Here is a 24,148-nt window from a genome sequence, read left to right as displayed (position 1 = left end):
GACTGCCCCTGAATGAGGCAGTCTCACCACCAAAAAGAGAGCAGCAGAGTTTGGAACCCTTCCGTGGTTTGACATAGTGACACTTTATAAGCCGCAGGTGCAGTTCCTTTTTTTTAAAAAAAAAAGTCCAATATTCTTTCCTGTGCTGCAGCCCCAGAGATAATGAAATCTTTAAAGCAGAAATCATCCTGTCATGTGCTTTGATGGGGCCTTTCATCCTGAAGGATCCCAAAACACTTTACATACAACCCATAGGACTCAGGTCAAGAAATGCAGAGAACACTAGGGAGGAGCATGGCAAGTATTTAACGGGTCCCAACAATGCAGCACAGCATTTGAGAGTGTGACGTCAATGCTGAACCCAGATAAAACTACACAGGGAATTGAGGTATCAAGTTACTTGTGCTGGAATTTATCTAGGACATCAGGGTCTATCCCACTCTTACCGGGAGCATCACAGGATCTTTACTGATCACAAGTGACCACTGCTTCCTTGTAGCATGGGGGTGAGAGGGCATTGGTTCGTTAGTGCCACCACTGAAACGCCAACCCTACTTGTTGCAACACCTCGGTATTCCAGTGTCCTGAGCAAGAACTAAGCAAGTTCTAAACCTGCTTCCCTTGTGGGAATCCACTGAGCTCCCAGCACAAGGACAAGTGTATGTCTCCTAAGAAGCTGCCTGACAAGTTTCCTTCCTGAGAAGTTGAATTGGCCTGCTGAGCTTCAACTGCTGTGGCTTCAAACAAGTTCTTGCTAATTTAAATGCCTGGAAAGGAGCTGCCAACAGGCCTTTACCATGAGCGGCCTGGCTGGGTGCTGTGACAGTTCAGTATTAATAAGCCCCAAATCATTTCCAGGCTGGCAGACAACTGTGATATCGCTAACGGACAATGATGACTCTAGTTGCAGGCGGAACATTCAGCAGGGTTTGCCTCCAACTAACCCACTGGAGAGAAATGCAGACCACACAAGACGGAAAGTGGATTTGCCACTAAATTAAATGCTTTTTGCAGAGCTTTGTCCTTGGGGCAGCAGCAGCTAACTCAGTAAATATATAACTCTGAAGATTACCTATGCTGTAAATGCAGCAGCTGGTACTTTTCTCTGTGAGCTTAGCCTTTTTCTTTTCTGTCTGGAATGATCCATAAACTAGATCCTGGTTTCGCTGAGTAGATTTGTTGTTTGGATGAACAATTTTCAGCCTACGGGTTGTTCGTGAACTGTTCTCTTCCAGTATTTGCTATTTGTTATTCATGACCAGTCACCTAAATCAGATGATGAGGTTTCTGCTCACTGACTGGATGGCTGAAACAGGGGAGTAGCAATCAATGCACTTTGCAGCACATGTTTTTGAATGAATAATCATCCCTGTAAAGTTTGTGAAACTTGGAATTTCAAACGTTTTCCCCAGTGACCAGCTAGCATCCGAATCCTCATGAATGAGGAGAATATGAACCTACAAGTAGCAGCAGAGCTCATCCCATACATGTGTATATCTGTATTTCCATTGCTCAGCCAGCTCTACGCACTGCTCTGTAGAGAGTTCCGAGATGGAGGGTGTATGAAAAGGGCCATAGGAAACAATAGGCTCCTCTGTTCATTAATGGAAACAAATGTGTGGTAAAGTTTGCTGAAAGGGGACTGTTCCCCCTCTGAGGGGCTGGCTTCTCCCCATATGGAGTGGTTCTGTGTCTTTCCCCTCCAAGATTCACCCACAACACTAAGGTCCTTCCCTGCTCCTGACTCTCTCTTCTTCTCCATCCCAACAGCCTTCTCCTTTCAAGCTTGGTTCCTTTCCCTGCTGAATCGGGTCTGTAGCAAGGCACACGGCTGGGCCCCTGTTGCCCTCTCCAATCAGTCAGGAATGCCTCAGCTTCATGCAACACCAGTGTTCTTTATTTACAGTTGTTTTCCCGCTGCCACTTCCCACCTATGTACAGGTTTCACAGCCAACTTTGCCAAGTGCAGGCCTGGCCAGCAACAGACCAGAAGGCTCCCAGCTCCCACCTCCCTCTGTGCCTGGCCTTTCTCTTCCCCCCCTTCCTCCTTTCTCCTGGCTATTGTGGCTGGCAGGTGCTGCCTGTTACCAGGCAGAGACAGGTCTATCCATCCAGCCCCAATCCATTTCCCTTGATTGGGGCTGGAGTGGCAGGGGCTGATTAAGTGTTTCTCACTCAGTGTTTCACCCTCACAGGGTCCCTTCCCTTTGGGGACGTTGCCCATTCTGCTCCCCCCAGGTCTGTTTCAGTGCCTATGATCAGCGTTCCTCTCCCTGCTTTCTGGGAAACTGTCACTTGGGCTGCTCCAGGACTGGCCCTGCAGTGTGGGGAAGAGACACTCCCGTACTGCAGTGTGGTCTTGCTCCCGGCAGGATGTCTTAAGTGTGGATTGTCCCAGAAACGGAGGAGCCTTGTAAGGGCTCCAAGGGACACACTGGCAGCGGGCCTGCCCCAGGCCCCAGGGCAGATCAGTCAATGGGCCCCATACAACGTGGTCTGCCTGACATTTGGGCGGTGCTGCCGGCTGCGCTGCTGGCATGTTCCCTCTAATTTTTTCCATCCATGTGAGCAATAAATGTTGTTATGTGCGGATATGCACCCCCAGTAGAAACAAAAAACCTAGATATAATATATATTTTTAAAAAGTTACCATAGGGATAATTACTCCAGCCAGGACAGGTTAGGCATTTTAGAACTCACTACTCAAAGAATTAAATTTAAGTGCAAGAGAGATAAAAATTATGAAATGCATAGACCAGTCAAGACACTAAAATAACACACTTGGAAAGAATAAAATTATGAGAATATATGTGCATTGCAGGAAGTACCAAGAAGTAACAACAATAATAATACAAGTATGTGTTGGGAGGTGAGTGAGAAAGAGACTCTGTGTGTGTGTGACACAGAGACAGGGTGTGTGCTGGCTGCTGGGAAAGTTTCTGAGAGATGCCTGTGCTGTCTTTAAGACACTCACTGAAAGCTCTCCTGCTCTGTTCCAGAGTCCTGTTGTCTCTCCTCCACCTCTCTGCAGAGATGGAGTACATTGGGGGGGGGGGGGAGAGTGTGTGTGTGTGTGTGTGTGTGTGTGAGAGAGAGAGACAGTGTGGTGAGCTGGCTGCTGGAGAAATCTCACAAACAGTGCACTGTCTCTCTAAGAAAGGCACTCAGTCACACACTCACGGTTCAGACCTCAGCACCTCTGAGTCCATCTGAGCCAGGCTGTGTCCTCTTTCCCCTGCTCCACACAGATGGGGTACAGGGGGAGGGGGACACCCTGACATCATCACCCCTCTTCCCCCCACTCTGCACAGACAGCAGGAGGGTCCCGGGAGCAGCTGCAGCAGAACAGAGCAACGTGGTGTGAGGGGCACCTGAACGCATAGAATCATAGAAGATTAGGGTTGGAAGAGACCTCAGGAGGTCATCTAGTCCAATCCCCTGCTCAAAGCAGGACCAACACCAACTAAATCATCCCAGCCAGGGCTTTGTCAAGCTGGGCCTTAAAAACCTCTAAAGATGGAGATTCCACCACCTCCCTAGGTAACCCATTCCAGTGCTTCACCACCCTCCTAGTGAAACAGTGTTTTCTAATATCCAACCTAGACCTCCCCCACTGCCACTTGAGACCATTGCTTCTTGTTCTGTCATCTGCCACCACTGAGAACAGTCTAGCGCCTTCCTCATTGGAACCCCGCTTCTGGTAGTTGAAGGCTGCTATCAAATCCCCCCTCACTCTTCTCTTCTGCAGACTAAATAACCCCAGTTCCCTCAGCCTCCCCTCATAAGTCATGTGCCCCAGACCCCTAATCATTTCCTCTGGACTCTCTCCAATTTGTCCACATCCCTTCTGTAGTGGGGGGACCAAAACTGGACGCAATACTCCAGATGCGGCCTCACCAGTGCCAAATAGAAGGGAATAATCACTTCCCTCGATCTGCTGGCAATGCTCCTACTTATACAGCCCAATATGCCGTTAACCTTCTTGGCAACAAGGGCACACTGCTGACTCATATCCAGCTTCTCGTCCACTGTAATCCCCAGGTCCTTTTCTGCAGAACTGCTGCTTAGCCAGTCGGTCCCCACATGCTGCCAGCTGTGCGCACTCTGCTAATCAGCTGAGCGGCACCTGAATCTTTCCTGTGGCCCAACCTACTGGGCAATTGCCCCCTTTGCCCCACCCTTGTTGGTGGGCCTGACTGGCAGTAGCTGGTAGCACAGTAGTAACATGGTGCTATTGTCAATATGTACCACTCCCTTGCTCTGCTGAATGGACTTAGAGCAGCTCAGCTGGGTGTGTGAGGCTCTGGATTGCCCATGGAGGAGATTCTTCTTTAGCACCAGGGGTAGAAGCGTGTGCATTTTGGAGCAAACGGATCAGAGTTGTATCCCTGCTGTTACCTTGAAATGCCAAGGGACCATGGTGTAGCATAGTGACAACCAAAGTCCCAGGTGGCTTGTTAGAATAGACTTTTGCAAGTGATTCTGGCCGCTGACAGTGAGCTGGTTTTACTATGGGATCATTAGTACCTATCCCTGGCACAAATCTGACCGCAGAAAACCCAGCAGGCTAAGCATCTCTTCTATCCGCTGGTAGCATATGGGGCTTCTCTGACTTTATTTACTCCCACAGTAATGTCAAGGAAGAGAATTCCTGGCAATTGTTAAACTAGGAATAAATAAGTGTGCAAAGATTTGGAAAGATCAGTTTTTCTTGGTTATATTTTACATGAAAGTTAAATACATTAACATAATTTAGGATGCTGTGATGTGCTTCTGCAACTTGGATTGGCTTTCCCATTTGGATTTAGGAAGCAAGGCTAAATGAGGTCTCATAGCTAGAGAAGAAGGGAACTAGGAGTTGAGATACTTGCATTCAATTCCTGACTCTGCCACTCTGTCTGACATTGAACAAGTCACATCAGCTCTCTGGGTCTCAGTTTCCCCATTGGCCCACCTCACAGGGTCATAAACGAATGTATGTACAGTGATTTGACAATTCTGGATGCAAGATGCCATTGAAGTGCATGGTCAGTATAAAACATTAATAGTGCTAGAAAAGGACACTAGATGTGTGGGATTGGGAATGAGATTTCACTCATTCTCTGAGGCTGTCAGTGCTGGTACAGGTCCAACTCCTCTGACAGCATGAAAGGGGTAGGTTTCCACCACTGTGTAGTTGCAATGTAGCAATAAACTGGTAAAGTGAGTGAATACGTTTCATGGGGATTGTTATGCCATGTTTTTGTGCCTTAAAGTTGTGGCATAATCACAAGGAACAAAATAATTCATTATTATTGCTGGTCCTACCCTGCACAAATGAATGTCTGGGAGCACCCAGTCTGGAATGGCTGCTTGATGCAAACATGTTCCTGCCCCTCAATTCCATTGAGTGTTCAAGAACATTCATGCAAATAGTCTTTTGTTTTCAGGAGTGTTTGGGGTTTGGCTGCTCTTTGTATGAACAGCCATAGCCTCATGTGAACAAGACTATTCCTGACCCATTCATTCATTGCCATTCATTATGTTCCTGCTTTGAAGACCCACTGACAAGTTGGGTGCCGTGGCTCTTTCTAGGGGCGTGTATACATTAATGGCTTTCTTTCATTGTGGGTTTACTCCTTTTGCTCAAGTGGTCGAGGTCTGTGCTGTGAATCTCAAAGTCTTGGGTTCAAACTCGGCTGAAAAAATGAGGAAAAAACTAGTATGGATCATGCAATGAAAGGCTGTTTCCTAATGCATTGACACACAAGGGGGAAGAGTTATGGTTGCATGGGCAAACTTAATTCTGCCATTGCCTAAATGTTGTTAGTACTTGACTTTGCAACTTTATTTTTTTAAACATAGGCAGATTGTTTGATATGTAATATATAGTTGTTGAACTCCCCTGTAAGTTAGCACTTACCCTGAGACATCCAGTCCCTGAGTGTGGCTAATGGGCTCCAGAGCCTTTCATGTGTAGGCCACCAGTTGGACTCTAATCCAGTTTAGCCAGGATTGCGAGTTGTCCCCATCTGATGGATGTTTGATGTCTTCTATTTGAGGTGGGTTTCGTGTTTCTCCGTTCAAGCTCCCACATTACAATCTAGCTCTGAGACTTTGTACTAATTGCCTGGGTGCCACATGAAGGAAGCTGCGGGAGGCTAAGCCTCTGCAAACCTCCGCTAATGATCTCCACCGTGGGCTGTGATGGGGGGCTCAGGGCTTCTCTGGCCCCAGTGGGTGAGAGTGGGGGGATGGAGTGGGGGCAGAGCCTCAGGCGAAAGGGGCAGGGCAGGAGGCTAGTCTCCCCAAACGGGAGGGGTTCATGCAACGCCCATGACTAATTGGCAGATTCATCAGAGGTGAACTACCGCATGGGCCATAGAGACTGAACTACTTCTGTCACCCCTAGAGAAAGCCCCGCCCCCCGGTCAGGATGAAGGCATGCTGGCAGGGCAATGTGTGTTGGCTGGCCATGTGGCTGGCTTGTAGATAAACCGAGGGCTTTAGTCACCAGCCCAACACTTTTCACCAGCGCTAAACCCATCCAATAATTTTAAAGCTAAAGTTTAGGGTTCTATGCTGATTATTTGCAAATATACAAATAGATTCATTAAATAAGTTGCATAAAATGTTCATGTTACAGTGAATGTGTCCCTATTTTTTTGCCAAAAGGTGGCAGTCCGAACCGTGAATTCAGGACAGTCTAAGGAAACCAGTCTGCGAACACCTAAAGGGAAGGAAATTTGTTTTCATAAGCAATTCAGCAACTGCTAATTCTCAAATGATTTGTAAGCAGGAAAAAGGGCAAATTTTGCCCAATAATGTTTATACAATGAAGATTTCAATCCGCTCTGCTCCAGCATGCAGCACTTCACAGCAATGTGAGGTCAGAAGCAAACCCTCTGTATATTCAGAGTCAGATCTACTGACTTTAGTGGCAAAAGTAAGTGTATACTGCTTTGGGGTATGTCTACACTGCAAAAAAAGATGTGTTTACTAACCCAAGTTAAGAACACAGGTTGAAATAGCAGTGAAGACATAGCAATTTGGTTTCCCTATAGGCTTGAATGAGCTACAAACCCGAGTTAAAAGCTGATTTGCTGTGTCTTCACTGCTGTTTTAACCCGAGTTAGCTAACCTGAGTTAAGAACGTATCTTTTTTTTGTGGTGTAGACAGATCCTTTCACTCCAGTTCGCTTTGGAGAGCCAACATGGCTCTGGGACAAGAAGCTGGACTCTAGCCTGGCTTACACATCAAATCGCTAACTAATTTGTGAGGCAAAAGAACCCAGGTTGGCTTCAGATCCCAGGGGGAAGTGAGTGGAGTTGAAAGCCTGTAGCTGAGTGGAGAATTTGGCTCAGACTGTAGTGGGGAGAGCAACAAACACAGGAGAATTTATTCCTGGGTCCCTACTGATGTCAACACTTGGGTATGGCGCTGGGGAATCATTGAGAGATGATCACTATGAAACCCTCTGATGTCCTGTCTATAGAGTCAGGGTATAAGTACACATTTAGTCTAGAGTGTGGCATTAAATGAAGGTCCTGTGCTGAAGGCTTTGTGAAATGCTACCACCCAGGCGGCAGCTGCGGGAGACAGACAATGTCTCCTGGAGCTCTGGGACACCCTTTCTGCTCTGCTCCCCTTTATGACCAGAGAGCATGGAGCTGCAATTGCGATTGTCCCTGCAGCGTGGGCCCCAACGAAGTAGACTTCTTCCATCTGCCTGCTGCACCCTGACAGAGGCCCAGGGTCCAGCCATAGTCTGGCCCTGAGTCCCCTAAAACAATTGCTAGGCTGGAGCTCAGAGGAGCTAGAATGCCAGCTGTTAGCTTCACTCTGATAAGGTCCTACAACAGAAATCAACTCCTCTCTACCCCGGAGATGGGATAGCAAGAGATGAACTGGGTTTTGACATCCACTGGACAAAAATGGCCATGCAGCTGATAAGAGCTAAGTGGAAAATTGTGGACCACCTCCCATCCTCCTTTTCAGGTTAAGTCAATACCAGGTCACTGGTAAAACAGGAAGTAGGTTTTGAGCATGGTATCAAATCCTGACTAACTACTGTGCCATGGAGCATTATGTCTCATGGGACTCTGATGTCGTGATACAGCAAAGGGAATAATTCCAATGTTCTGACCCTGGTTTAACTGTCTGCCCTTAATAAGCTTGGACTGCGTCCCCTTGTGCAAATGTTATTAATGGCTGACATTTATCCACCCCTTCCAGTTAAAGATCACACAGGGCTCTGCAAACTTCAGTTGGAATCCCCTTTTCACTACGGAAATGCTGCCCCTGGAGCAGAAGGTACTAACCCTTTTACAGTACAACGGTGTAGGGCAGGAACTGAAGAAGAAGAACGGTCTGACGCCTATTAATAGGAATTAAAGGGCAAGAATTAGACCTTTATATGGGCATTATATTATATGCTAATACCTAATATTCACTATAATATAAAAACTATGGAAAACACTGAGTTACATTAGAGTAAATATTTTTCATGACTCTACAGAATACTCCTGTTTATCCAAAACCCTATTCCCCAAACCTCTGCATTGTCCAAATCCCTTCCTTGTTCCCCAGTATGAGCTATATCAGGGGTCGGCAATCTTTCAGAAGTGGTGTGCCGAGTCTTCATTTATTCACTCTAATTTAAGGTTTTGTGTGCCGGTAATACATTTAAACATTTTTAGACGGTCTCTTTCTCTAAGTCTATAACATAGAACTAAACTATTGTTGTATGTAAAGTAAATAAGGTTTTTAAAATGTTTAAGAAGCTTCATTTAAAACTAAATTAAAATGCAAAGCCCCCCAGACCGGTGGCCAGGGCCAGGCACTGTGAGTGCCACTGAAAATCAGCTTGCGTGCCGCCTTCGGCACACGTGCCATAGGTTGCCTACTTCTGAGCTACACAATGCACAGGACATGTCTCATGCTGGGGAACAAGGAAGGGATTTGGATAATGAGCAGGTTCGATTAATAGAGCAGAGACCCCAGGAGGATGAGCCCATTGCTGAACAGCTCCTGCCTCTTGATTATCTGAGCTCCCAATTATCTGAATAAAATCCACATCCCCCCTGCTATTTGGATAATCGGGAGCATGCTGTAAATAAACCTTCATTCTCCAGGTCACAAGCAGACAACTAACTGATGAAGGTTAGGAAGAAGCTTCCCCTATAGGAAGGCTATATTCCATCATGGGGTTTCCTGCCTGTTCTTCTCTGACTAGCCCATGTCAGAGACAAGGTACTGGGCTATATAGCCTACTTGTCTAATCAGATTTAGAAATTCCTGTGCTCCTGGCTTAAAGGAACAAAATGTACTTTTCTGAACTGGTCTTTGGCCAGGACATTAACTCCAATGTCTGTACTGGAAGGAAGAGCTATGGGAATGTAACACTTAAAAGTGGTCAAGTCCTCAGTTTTATTCCACACGTGGAAAACAGTTACTGTGACTTATCTAGAAAACTCCAGGCTGTATTGATACCCACCAGAGCTTTGTTCCAATCCAAATGCGTCCATCGGAATGGCACAGGGAATGGCTTCCTATACTGTAAGGTAGTGTAGTGTTCCCATCTTGTGAACAGAGTGCATGCAATGAAGGTAAATTGTGTTATCTTGTGTTTTGAAAGAGAGAGCTCCTGGTGAAAATGTATGGTGCATCGTTCAACCAGGAGGTACACAACTCAGCTCCTTGCACTGGTGCTCTGAGAGCAGCCCAGGCACTTGGATGCTGACAGTGAGAAAACATTGAAAATGGAAATGTCCTGCTTATCATCATCATCATGTTCCTGTTATGCCTCTGGCGTTTACGGCAATGACGATGCTCCTCCACTCCTGTTTGTTTCTGGCAAGTCTTTCAGTAGCTTCCCAGCTGTGCCTCAGGTTTTTCAGCTCAGCTTCCACAGCTCTTCACCATGTTGTTTTTGAGTGGCCTCGTTTTCGCTTGCCTTCAGGTGTCCATCTTATTGCTACTCTGGTGATATTACATTTTCCATTCAACGCACATGACTGATCCATCTTCAACGCCTCCTGGCAATGATGGTGCTCAGATCCTCTTGGCTGCACTGTGTTAATAGATCTTTTTTTGAGATTGTTCTGGGCCAAAAAATACAGAGGATTTTTCTGAGGCAGATTGTATGGAATGAAGACAGTTTGGACATGTCATACTTTCTCATTCCTAGCATTCTGCACTATTAAGTAGTATAGAAAATAAGCAGCTCTGATAAATCTTGAGTTTGGTTTTGGTGTTGTATTTTGATGATTTCCAGACTATATTTAAGCTCCTGAAGGTGTTCCTGGCTTTATTGAGTTTGTTCCGGATGTCTTGGCTTGTTCCACCATCCTGGCTGATGGTGCTACCCAAGTATGTGAATGTTTCTACATTGGTGAAACATAATCCTGTATCCATACTAGTGATGGTGAAGCAATATTAGCGGTTATGATATCTATGGTTGATTTTCAGTCCAATTTGCTGGCTGAATGTGTTGAGTCAAGTTGTTTTTCTTGTATATGGTGTTGGGTATGTGATAGGAGAACAACATCATCTGCGAAGTCCAGGTCTTCAGGGGATGAGAAGAGTGTCCATTTAATGCCTCTTGGCGTGTCTTCTGTTGTACATTGCATTACCGAGTCAACGGCAGTGTTGAAGAGGACTGCAGACATGACACACCCCTGATGTACTCCTGGTTTGACTTCAAAACTGAGTTCACTGTGATCAACACTGCATGTAAAGTTGAAATAGAAGCTTTTGATGACGTTGATTATATGGAAAGGAATCCATATGCCTGCAGAATGCGCCATAGGCTGGTCCTGTGAATGCTATCAAAAGCTTTCTCAAAGTCTATGAAATTTATGTACAGTTGCCATTGCCATTCTAAGCATTGTTCTATTATGTTTCGTAGAATGAAGATCTGATCTGTGCATCTAGGCCCTTTCTGAAAGCCAGTTTGCTCTTTTCTGAGAACACTATCAACTGCCTCTGATATACGCTGGACTATGATCTCACACAATACTTTGCTTGGCACAGATAAACGGTTGATACCACGCCTGTTATTACAATCACTGAGAGTTTATTTCTTTGGTATCTTCACTATAACCCCATTGGTCCACTCATCTGGCACTTTTTCCGTTTCCCAGACTGATGTAAATAGAGGAGCCAGGATAGATGCTGCTAATTTAGGATTTACCTTGAACAATTCTGCATTCAAGTTATCCTTGCCAGGAGCTTTCCCATTTTTTAAGGATTTGATGGCTTGAATGATCTCTTCCTTAGTTGGGGTGTCTGTGTTGATATCAAGATCTTCTTCTGGATGTTTGCTTCCTCTTTAGGTAGCTCCCTGTTCAGCAATTCTTTGAAAAGCTCTGTCCAGCGCATTTCTTGTTCTTTTTTGGTTGTTAGTAGGTGGCCTTGTTTGTTCCTGATGAGAGTGTTTGTTGGTATCTGCCGTTTACCGCTGATAAGCTGCATCATTTTGTAGACAGTTCCTTGTTCATGAGCAGCTGCATCCTCTGCTTGTGTTGCCCGATTATCAATATAATGCCATTTGTCTGTGCTCATGAGGTGTTTGACCTCCTGGTGTGCCTTGCTATACTGCTCGTGGTATTTGTTCTTTTGCTTCTGGGATTTTGTGTCTAAACCCTTTTTCTTCAAGGCTCGTCTGGTTTCTATGATGTTCCATGTGCTGGGTGTAATCCATTCCTTCCTTCTCTTCTGCCTGTAGCCTAGACAGGCTTCACTGCTCTGTTTATAAATTGCTGTTACTTTGTCCCACTTCTTGTTGATCTCCTCATCTGCATTCCCCTCCTCTCCATCAAGGTCTGCAAGTGCCTGAAACCTGTTCTTTAACTGCAGAACAAAGGCTTTCTGTATTTCAAGGGACTTTAGCTTGTCAATATCATAACATCTATGTCCTTTGTTTGGTGGACCCAAACGTCTCAGTTTTAGCTTAATGGAGGCTGTCACAAGGTGGTGGTCACTGCCAACATCTGCACCCCTTCTCACTTTCACATCTGTCAGTGAGCGTTGCCATTTGCCATTGATCATGATATGGTCAATCTGGTTCTTATCTCTGCCATTTGGAGAACACTATGTCAGCTTGTGAATTTCATGATGTTCAAATAGGGTTGTGCCGATGACTAGGTCATTCATATTACAGAAATCAACAAGCCTTTCTCCATTTTCATTCATGGTGCCACGCCCATATCTTCCCATTGCTCTGTCGTTGTTTGTGTTGTCCTTACCGATCTTGGCATTCAGGTCTCCCATGACGATAGTTAGGTCGTGGTGTGGTACTCTCTCTAACTCCTGTAGTGTAAAAATTTACTTCTTCATCACTGTCATTTGTTGGAGCATAGCACTGAATCAGGGTGATATTATTATGTTTCCCTTTCAGTCTGGCTCTCATAAGTCTGCTGCTGATGGATTTCCATTCAAGCAGAGAATGTTCCACTCTCTTCTTCAAAAGGATGCCAAAACCCTCATGGTGTTGTCCATCATCCCATCCAGAAAACAGCAAAGTTTCTCCTGAGGCTGTTGTTAATCTTGTTGATTCTGTCCATCTGCTCTCGCTGACAACTGGGATGTGTAAGCTGTAATGTCTCATCTCTGCTGTGACCTGAGTTAACTTCCCTGTTTCGTACATTGTCCGTAGGTTCCAAAAACCAAATTTGGTTTTTGTCTTGGTGTTGAGCACTTCAGTCTTCATGCCAGTGGCTTCCTTTCAGCTTTCACCACTGACAGTCATACAGGTCATTGACTCCTGAAGGCCATCACACTCAATAATGGTCAATTTCTCCATCGCTGTTTCCGGAACATATTTTGTTTTTTATGGGACAGGGTTGTTAGCCCTGTGCCTAACCCTCAACCTGGAGGACCAGGGTGTCTGTTTTGTCTGGCCCCCACAGACCAATCCAGCATGGTTTAACCTACCAGGAGCAAAAAGCCCCCACCTACACAGACTCTGGGGATCGTTAGAGCACGCAAGCTGTCCCACCACGACAAGGCACAGACACCAGAGGACAGGTCCTAGTTATAGTGTGTGTTAAATCCCTCAGTGGTGACCTTTGTATTCCATGGTTACCTTCATTTGAATTAGCAGCAAAGAATCCTGTGGCACCTTATAGACTAACAGACGTTTTGCAGCATGAGCTTTCGTGGGTGAATACCCACTTCTTCGGATGCAAGCTGGGTATTCACCCACGAAAGCTCATGCTGCAAAACGTCTGTTAGTCTATAAGGTGCCACAGGATTCTTTGCTGCTTCTACAGAACCAGACTAACACGGCTACCCCTCTGATACTTCATCTGAATTGTTATCATGTATTCCTTTACAAACATCTCTTTGGAGTCAATTCTGCCATCCTTACTGAGCATGAATATTGATTTCACTGGGGCTCCTTGGCTCGGAAGGATTCCACCTGAGTAAGGGTGGCAGAATTGAGCTCTTAGGATTGAAGATCTCTAAGGGCTTGTCTACACGTGAAATACTATGTGGCACAGCTGTAGTGCCTCAGTGTAGACGCTACCTGTGCCGATGGGAAGGGTTCTCCCATCGCTGTAGTTAATCCACCTCCCCGAGAATTGGTAGCTAGGTTGATGGGAGAATTCTTCTGTCGACTTAGCGCTGTCTACACAGGGACTTAGCAGTGTAGTTTAGTTGACATCTGGGGTGTGGATTTTTCTCACCCCTGAGCAACGTTGTTATGCTGACCTAATTTTCTAGTATGGAACTGGCCTAAGTCCAAGAGATGCTGGTAGGCGGGTTGCTAAGGAGTATGACCTCCTGGCACCAGTGGAGAACTGCAGCTGGAGATGTACAGCTCTTGAGTTACCACCTGGTCATGCCTTTGCCTTTCTTGGAAGGCTGCACTGACATCCTGATGATTAATGATGCCGCTATCTTTAGCCTTATTTCTTGTGTGTAATGCTGTCTTCCTTTTAAAGTGTTGGAGGACTGCAGGGCATAAAGTGAACAGTGTCTCCTTGGTGGAGCTGATAGAGTTTGCTTGGGGGGCCATTAAAAAACCTGAAATCCGTCACTTGTTTTAACTGATGCATGACACAGCTCTGGGCTCCACTGGAACTCTGCATTAGCTGTGACCTGGTTTTTAAGACACTTTCCATCTCCAAATCAGCTTCTATCCAGTAGCCAGTCGACCAAATGTTACTGGTTGTGGATGGGAAAAATGCATGCTGTACCAACAAAGTTTCTATCTTTTTCTATCCCTGCTTAAGAAAATAAGAATGGCCATACTGGACCAGACCAATGGTCTGTCTAGCCCAGTATCCTGTCTTCTAACAGTGGCCAATGCCAGGTGCTTCAAAGGGAATGAACAGAACATGGCAATTACCGAAGGATCCATCCCCTGTTGTCCATTCTCAGCTTCTGGCAGTTAGAGGCTTAGGACACCCAGAGTATGGGGTTGCATCCCTGCCCATCTTGGCTAATAGCCATTGACAGACCTGTCCTCAATTAACTTATCCAGTTCTTCTTTTGAATCCAGTTCTTCTTTTGGCCTTCACAACATCCCCTGGCAACGAGTTCCACAGGTTGACTGTGCTATGTGAAAAAGTACTTCCTTTAGTTTGTTTTAAACCTGCTGCCTGTTGATTTCATTGGTGACCCCTGGTGCTTGTGTTTATGAGAAGGAGTAAATAACACTTTTTCCCTACACCACTCACGATTTTATAGACCTCTGTCATATCCCCCCTTTGTCATCTCTTTTCCAAGCTGAACAGTCCCACTTTTGTTAAACTCTCCTTGTATAGAAGCTGTTCCATCCTCCTAATAATTTTTGTTGCCCTTCTCTGTACCTCCTCCAATTCTGTTAGATCTTTTTTGAGCACACAGTATTCAAGTTGTGTGCCACTGTGGTATCTAAGCTCTCTACAACAACATACAATAGCACTGACAATGCCCTACACGGTCATATTACCACAGCCTCTGCTGTTCCCCATGTACACATCAAAGTGTTTGTAGCTTTTTTTCTTCCTCCTTCTTTTCATCTACTTTGCTTTCAGTCTCCACCACTGTGGGTTAGTCCTGGGAAGATGTCTCTACTGGCTGAGCATCTCCTCAAAGAGGAGAGTCGTGCATGTAGGCCTGAACATAGTCAGGGTCAGACTTGTCCAGTAGTTGCTGCATGCGCTTCTGCTGCTCAGGGGCAGTCACATGCGTCCTCAGCTACAGCTGGAGGAGGTGAACGTGTGGGTCACAGGGGTGGGGTCTGCGCCTGAGCAGAGACAGTGTCATTCCCTGGCCAGCCAAAGGGTGGCTGAAAGGCCGCCACCGCTGCAGTGTGTGTGTCCAGTGGCAGGGAGGAGCCAACACGCTCAGCAGGAACTTCAAGCGCTGACATTCTGCAGATTTTCAGCAGTCATCCTCCGCCCTTGATGATTGACCAGCAGCCAGGATTCCCCAACGTTCGGGAGCTCTTCCCACCTCAGCCTCCAGTCAAACTGCTTCCAACTGCTATTTCATCCCATCTCACAACTTAAATAAGGTCAGGCCAGATCAGGCTGGATCTGAGAGTCATCAGGGGAAACCTAGGGCTTTGTAGGCCCTCATGCTTCCCTCTGAGCAGCTGTTGAGCCAGTGGCATAATTAGGAATGGAAATGTGGTTGGTCCCCAACTTAACGGTGGGCAGGCACTGACTACAGGACTGACCCACAGCAAATCATTTATATTGCACATTAGTAAATTGACTTAAACTTGGCATACACGGAGGCGCTGATCAGAGTAGGCTTGGGTGCTGATTGGGTGGGCCATGGCCCACTCATGGCCAACCATGGCTACGCCTTTGTATTGAACCAATGCCCCAGGATGGTGAAAAAAGATACTGTGCTTCTGGAGGTGCCACAGTGAAGTGCTCCTAACCAGGGGGCTTTGGAGAAGCTTGTTGTGATGAGTGACACAGGCACCCCAAACCCAACTTGCAAGCAGGTTTGGAGGGTTGGTGGGATTATTCCCGTGTGCTTCTGGGGGAGAAACTACATTTCAGTGGCTATTTCTTTCCTGTCTTGTGGCTTCTGACTTATATTTGGTTTCATAAAAATCTACATTGTGTAGCTTTAAGCAGACAACCATTAACTCTAAAACAGCAAAGCAGGCCAGATTTCCAGACATTGGAAGCATCCAACTGTGCACTGAAATTAAGCACATAATTACTGTGCATGCTCAATAGGTTATGATTTGTACAAATGTGTTTAATTAGCTATTGGCCTGTACAGCTGCCCAGTTTAAGTGTGCAAATGCGATAACAGTGCAGTTGCGTGCCTGAGCTGTTTGATAATCTACCCATTGTATATGGTTTTGGAGCTGAGCAATACCGTTCTGCGTCTGTGGTATTTGCAGGAACTCTTGACTCAGAAGAGAGAGAAAATAATCGTGTGTCTTTTCTGATGACTTTGGTAACATATAGTTCAAAGTTTAAAACAGAACAGGGCATGCTGGACCCTGTGGGAGGCACCTGACTGGGCTCGGGGCTTCAGCACCGCTCATGCTGAAGCCCTGAGCCCTGGCAGGTGCAACCCATGGGGCTGAAGTCCCAAAACCCCCCTCCCCACTGGGCAGAATCCCCAAGACCCCCCTTTCTGCTGGGCAGAAGCCCCTACTGCACCACCCCACTGCAAGGCAGAGGTCCCAAGCTCTCCCCGCCCCCAGTCTGGTAGGTGTAGAATGAGGGAGGCTTGGGGGGCTCTGCGAGCTGCACTTTAATGGTAAAAGAGCCGCATGTGGCTCACGAGCCACAGTTTAGCCGCCCCTGCCATAGACCAATAAACGCTCTGTGCTGCTCCAAGTGCTGTGCTGACTGTGGGTCTTTTCTCAATCCTTGGGCGGGCGGCCTGCACGAACAATTGCATGCTGCACTGATGCTGCAGTCTGGGTGCAGGAAGAGCCTTCAGGCCAGGCATCAACCACTCAGTAAGAAAGAAAAATGAGTCCTTCCTGGGGAGGATCACTGAGGTATAAAAATGTATTACAGGACAATTACATCTTTGCTCTGGCACCAAACTGCTCTGGAACTATTCCTCAGGTTTAGACACTCCCAAAGTCTTTATTTTATGACCAGGCTGACACATTTACATAATTTAAGTGGAAATTGGCTCCAGTAACAAAGTTTGGATCTGGAATTGGATCCAAATCTGCATTTCCTTAGGGTCAGGATGTTCTGATCCAAGTCCTGATGCCTGGATTGTGAACTGGATCTGAATTTGATATTCCCAAAGGGAAAAAGGTGCATGGATATTTGATCCATGAATGTGTGCCCATGAGTACTGTCATGGATGGGTTTTGGATCCAGTATCGTGGATGGGGCCAGTCTCTCAGTTGAAGCACTGGAATGCCAAAGTAGCCCTGTAAGTGAGGTTTAGCTTCAATAACTAGGAATGTTCAAATAGTCTCATTAATGACACTCTGTTGATTGGTATTTATTTAATTGTCACGTAGAATCAAAGCGCCATTCAGGGATTGGCATTAAAGTCAGTGGGGATTTTCGGAGGGAACACTTTTTCATTGGAAAGGGCTGATTTGTCAAAATGTAAACATTCTGTGGGAATGTATCGATTTTTAACAAAATTCCGACAAATGAAACAGATTTCCAGCAGAGCCCCTGCGTAGGTTTCTAAACCTGCCTGGTTTCCTCCCAGTTTGCCTGCCCAGATCCTCAGAGCCCAGGCTCCCAAGGTCCCTAGCTCCAGAGCAGCCCGCCAGGAGAACTTTTCCCAGACCCAGGGCTCTCCAAGGCTGCTGACTTGCCAGGGAGCTGGGCAGCTGGTTCTCTGCCTGGCTGCCATCCTGGAAGATAGATGGGCAGGTTGCTGGCCAGGCAGCCGGGGAGTCATGCAGCCATTTAGTGAAAAATTCTAAGATTTTTTTCTTCCATTATGGAACCACAACAAAATTTGGAATTTTTCACAAAATTCTTGCTCAGTTCTACTAGGCATCCGAAGGAATGCATCCATAGAGGAAGCACTTAGTTAAGAGCTGCCTCTGTCTTGTCTAGCTGTTCCTGTCTTCTGTGACATGAAGAGAATAACAGAACATAGTGTCGACTGAACATCCCAGTGGAGTTGATGTTGGCTTAATAACTAACGCCACCTGCAAATACCAAGAAAGCAAACTGGTAGATTTCAGTTGGATGAATATTCATGAATACTTTGGGGCTGCACTTTCCTGGCTCTAACAGCTTGCTCTGGCAATGCACTATGATCTCTGGAAATCTGGGTTCTCTTCCCAACTCCCTCATTGACTCACCTTAACCTCTTACTTAACCTTGTACGCTCTGCCTGGGCACTTCCCCATCAAGAACATTCCCACTTCGTCACACCTGGTTGGGTGAGAATGTGGGAGAAGACTGTGCAAGGACCTTTTGCTTTCCTCTTGTGCGCCTCAGCAGGGAACTGCCACTTAGGTACAAGTCATCATGACTTGATCACATTTATAATGTGTGAACAAAATAAAGTCCAGACCAGTGATGTACATATTTGGCATTTTAAAAGGGCCATTTTCACAAACATGAAAACAGTTATGAGCCAGATCAGCTTGGGGGGAGAATTTAATCAGAAAAATGTGAATGATAAATAGGAATTGTTTAAGAACACCTTACTAGATGCCCCAAAAGGCATAGTCCCACAAGGAAGAAGGCTGTACTGGTTAAAAAATGGACCTGATTTAGAGGGGAAGAGAAGGCAGCTATGAAAAATAAAAATAATAATATATAACAAATAAAGAAAGGGAAAATTTAAAAGAGAACTGGATAAATTCATGGTGGTTAAGTCCATAAATGGCTATTAGCCAGAATGGGTAAGGAATGGTGTCCCTAGCCTCTGTTTGTCAGAGGATGGAGATGGATGGGGGAGAGAGATCACTTGATCATTGCCTGTTAGGTTTACTCCCTCTGGGGCACCTGGCATTGGCCACTGTCGGTAGACAGATACTGGGCTAGATGGACCTTTGGTCTGACCCGGTATGGCCATTCTTATGTTCTTATGTTAAATTGATAGTCATGAATATACATCAGATGTTAGATATTGTAGAACATTGATAAGGGAAGCAAAGGGACACAAAGAGAAAACCATTGCCAGCAGAGTTAAAGACAATAAAAAGAAGTTTTAAAAAAAAGTATATTAGGACCAAAAAAATCCTAACAATGGAATTGGTCCATTACTAGAAGAAAACGGTAGGATTATCAATAACAATTAAGAAAAGACAGAAGTGTTCAACAAATATTTCTGTTCTGTATTTGGGAAAAACAGATGATGTCATCATATGATAACACTCTTTCCCTTCCTCTTGTATCTCAAGAGGATGTTAAACAGCAGTTGTTGAAGTTAGACATTTTAAAATCAGGAGGTCCAGGTAACTTGCATCCAAGACTTTTAAAAGAGCTGGCTGAACTTGTTGGGCCATTAATGCTGGTTTTCAATAAGTATTGGAAACCTGGGGATGTTCCAAAGGACTGGAAGAAAGCTAATATTGTGCTGGTATTTAAAAAAGGTAAGTGGGATGACCTGGGAATTATAGCCCTGTCAGTCTGACATCGATCCTGGGGTACATAATGGAGTGGCTGATACAGGAATCCATTAATAAGGACTAAAAGAGGGTAATATAATTAATGTCAATCAACATGGGTTTATGAGAAACAGGTCTTGTGAAACTAACACTATGCCTTTTTTGATGAGATTATAAGTTTAAGTGATAATGGTAATAGTGTTGATGTAATATACTTAGACTTCTGTAAGATGTTTGACTCAGTACCAAATTACATTTGATTAAAAGATTAGAAAGATATAAAATTGTCACACATTAAATGGATTAAAAGATGGCTAACTGATAGGTGTCAAAATGTAACTGTAACTGGGGAATAATCATTGAATGCATGTTTCTATTGAAGTCCTGCAGGGATTGGTTCTTGGCCTTACTCTAGTTAACATTTTTATTAATGACCTGGAAGAAAACATAAAATCATCACCCAAAGTTTCCAGATGACACAAAAATTGAGGGAATGGTAAATAATGAAGAGGACAGGTAACCACTACAGAGCAATCTGGATCACTTGGTAGACTGGACACAAGCAAACAATGTTAATTTTAATATGGTGTTAGGGTTCCGTCCCCACTCTGAACTCCTGGGTACAGATGTGGGGATCCATGTGAAAGACCCCCTAAGCTTATATTATACCAGCTTAGGTTAAAAACTTCCCCAAGGCACAAATTTCTTGCCCTGGGATGGTATCGCTGCCACCACCAAGTGAGTTAGAAAAAGATTCAGGAAAAGGACCACTTGGAGTTTCTGTTTTCCCAAAATATTCCCCCCAAGCCACTTCACCCCCTTTTCTGGGGAGGCTGGAAAATAATATACCAACCAAATAGGTAACCAAGGTGAGCACAAACCAGACCCTTTGGTTTTTAGGACACTAAAACCCAATCTGATTCTTCAATAAAGAACTTTATTATAAAGAAAAAAGTAAAAGAAGCACCTCTGTAAAATTAGGATGGAAGGTAATTTTACAGGGTAATAAGATTTAAAACACAGAGGATTCCCCTCTAGGCAAAACTTTAAAGTTACAAAAAACAGGAATAAACCTTCCTCTTAGGATAGGGAAATTTCACAAGCTAAAACAAACAAAATATAATTTAACACATTTTTTTGCTATTATTTACTATTTCTGTAATATTCAATGTAGCATTTCAGTAGAAGCTGGATTACTTGTTTGGTCTTTCTCTTTGTCTCAGAAAGAACAACAACACAGAGCACAAAGCAAAATCCTTCCCCCGCAGATTTAAAAGTATCTTTTCCCCTTATTGGTTTTTTTTGGTTAGGTGCCAACCAGTTATTTAAGCTTCTTAACCCTTGACAGGTAAAGGAGGAATTTTATGCTAAATATCAGTGTATACATCTAGGAACAAAGAATGCAGGCCACACTTACAGAATGGGGGACTATCCTGGGAAGCAGTGACTCTGAAATAGATTTGGGGGTTATGGTGGATAATCAGCTCCCAGTAAGATGCTGTGGCCAAAACGGCTATTGTGATCCTGGGATGCATAAATGGGAATCTTGAGTACGAGGAGAGAGGTTTTCACCTCTGTGACTACTGCTGGAATCCTGTGTCCAGTTCTGGTGTCTACAATTCGAGAAGGATGTTCATAAATCAGAGAAGAGCCACAAGATGATTAAAGGATTAGAAAAGCTGCCTTCTAGAGAGAGACTCAAGGAGCTCAGTCTAGTTAGCTTAATAAAGAAAAGGTTCAGGGGAGACTTGATCACAGTCTATACACAGCGACATGGGGAACAAATATTCAATAACGGGCTCTTCGATCTGTCAGAGAAGAGTCTAACATGAGCCAATGGCTGAAAGTTGAAGCTAGACAAATTCAGACAGGAAATAAGGTGTAAATTTTTAACAGCGAGAGTAATTAACCAGTGGAACAATTTACCTTACTGCCATTAGAGGAATGCAACCCTAGAATATCCCAACATGCAACAGAATATCCCAGGGCTGTAGTGGAATTAGAAAAAATGTCTGATGTTGTTTATTCCCTCCCACCCCTGCAGATGGAATTCATTTAATTCTGCTAATGTGAGGCTGATAGTTTTCCCAGAGAGAATATTACATTTTTAGAGTAGCACCAGGTCTGGGAAATCACAGCATGGCCTGTGGGTAAATAATCTGTGGTATCACAGTCAGTCATCCACAATCAGTGGCCGGACTCAATCCATTTCGGTTTTCCAGGAGCGGAAGATAAAAAGAGATGAGGCACAAGCACTGCATGCAGCAGAAGAGCTTCTGATTGTAGCCTGGTTAGCGTCTACCCAGAGAAGAAGGAAAACCCAGTGACTGAGTTGAACTTCGCAGCCTGGTTAGATCTAACAGGACAGCCGCAAGGAGGGCGGTTTAGCCAGAGAACGGCTGACTCGCTGGACTGTCCTTAATTTGATCATGTATCCTAATTGCACAAGTCAATGGCTTGAGGGCAAAAAGAAATACGAGATGAGACAACTCATCAGCCACTGAGAAAAAAATAAGTAGCTCTTAGGCCACCAATAAAACTCCTTGAAGAGGTGATGGGCAAACCCTCAAAACATGTCCGAGGCATGAGGCCAAATTCAAACCACTGTAAACCCCCAAACAGACAGATCCAGTATAGCTCAAAAGGGCGAGAATAGAGCTGGGAGAACTGGATTTGCTGTTTCAAGGAAAAGTCTGCGATTTCAACCCATTTTTTGTTCAGAATTGGAACAAAACCAAAAATGTTCCAAATCTCCTGTGAAATAAAATTCTGATTTGTGTGGGGGCGGGAGGAGGGGTGGTGGTGACAGAGTGCTGGGAATCAGCCACTGATGCAGCACTCTGGTCACTGTTTAACCCATGCGTCCCCCCGGGGAGGGCCTGGTTAAGGAGAGGAATTCCTGATTATGGGATCTGATTGGGGTGGGAGTAGCGAATGAGTTCAGTAACACCGAGACTAGATAAAAGAGCATGGGAAGGAAGGGAAGGGGAGGTGGAGGGGGAGGATGCAGGAGAGAGAGATAAAAGAAAAGGCTAAAAGGGAATGCTGTGAGAGAATGCTCTGTCAAAAGGGAATGCTCTGAGAGAAGATGCTCCCCCAACCCTGCTTGTTGGAGAAGGGGGAGTAAAGCTGGGTAATACTGTAAATACTCTGACGGCACTGAAAGGCAGGCAAGTGAATCCCTGCAAATAAACGGCAGGAAAGGTCTCTGAGGGGCTGCACATAAAGGGTGGGCGCAGTGGGACCCTGTCACAGTGGGGGTTGATTGAAACCTTGCGTGTTGATAAAATGGAAACGTTTCTTGCTGATTTCAACTTGTTTTTCATTCGGTTCGGGTGAGTAACTGAGCTCTGTGCTTCCCTGACCCGGGTGGAGCTGAGAAGTCGGGCCGGGACGCTCACTGCCGCACTCCTTCTGGCACTGGTGTTTGACTGTGTTGTATTTGGGTTGGTTCTGTTGTGCCGTGCTCCAAGCAATGGGGTGGGGACGCTCCCTATGTAGGGTTCTTATTTAAAGTTGTTGTTGTGCTATATTGTACCCTCCCCTTCCGTGTGCAGAGGGAATGGGGATCCAGTTAATCCCAGCCCCAAGGCAGAACCTCCAGAAGAACATCTCTCCCCTTCTCCTGACTCAATGGAAGCCCCTTCACGGTGGCTCTCTGGGGTGCATGATGGTTTGTGCTCAGGGTTGTCTCTGGAGGAGGCATTGTCCTCTTGCCAACCTCAATGCTGTGCCTGTGACCCTCTGGAGATGGTCTGGGGCCAAAGCCCACAGGAGAGACCCTTCCAGAATGCTGATGAAGGCCCCAGGGGACAAAGCGGGACTGGGAGCCATTGTACAGGGACAAGGCTTTTGGGTGGATGTCCCTGCCCTCTGCAGATTTCCCAACATCTGCACAGCTCCTGGGGGGGAGGGGAAAGCGGGCACTCGTTTGAGAGGCAGAACCCTCTGCTGTTCCTGGTGGAATAGCCCTATCTCTCAGCTCCTGGCATGAGAACTAGTAGCAATGTCTGCAAAGGCAGCCTCACAAAGGGCCAGATCTTAACCACATGGGAGCATGACCCTCCACAAGTTCCCTTCAGAGAGTTTCTTTTGCACGCCTCCGTGGGAAGGGTTGGGTTTGCCACCCACCAGAAGAGAGGAAGATTTAGCCCTGCTCCCTGGCAAGGCTGTGCCATTGGACCTGCTCTGCGAAGGGCTCCCTTGGGTCTGCGTGTCTCCAGGAACCCCCTGGAAGTGGGGATCCCTCCCTAGGGAGGGGGATGTGTGCAAATGCAATGCAGCCTCTGGTTGGAACACCTCTGGCTCCCAGCCTGGCTGCATGCAAGCCCAGCAGACAGGCGAACATAGCTCTGAAGGCAGCTGACCCCCCTGTGCCAGTTTCCACCTGGGGGTGGGGAGATGCATGTGCAGAGACCCCCCTCCACATGGATCAAAAGGGGCCTGGTTTTCTTTGGCTTCTCAAACCAGACATTTTCCTCTTCTAAGCGATCCTTCCCTCCCACTGCTCGCGGCACAGGAAGCTACTGAATTCAGTGGCCATTTTCACAAAGCGAAGCAATTAGGCAGCAATACTGTAGCACTGAAATGAGGAGGAGTAGGTGGGCGCTCGTTAGCCTACTTGGAGCATGATTAATTTGTGCAGTTTA

The 24,148-nt window shown here is 45.7% G+C and overlaps 1 protein-coding gene across 1 annotated transcript in view; it reads left to right on the top strand.

The window, feature by feature from the left end:
- Positions 1-24,148, top strand: part of NLRC3 (NLR family CARD domain containing 3) — a 77,855-nt gene that overhangs the window by 1,149 nt on the left and 52,558 nt on the right. The window lies entirely within an intron of this gene.

This window comes from Mauremys mutica, chromosome 11, assembly GCF_020497125.1.
Source record: "Mauremys mutica isolate MM-2020 ecotype Southern chromosome 11, ASM2049712v1, whole genome shotgun sequence".
In the NCBI taxonomy this organism is placed as follows: Eukaryota; Metazoa; Chordata; order Testudines; family Geoemydidae; genus Mauremys; species Mauremys mutica.
This window is presented reverse-complemented; position numbering and strand designations above follow the sequence as displayed.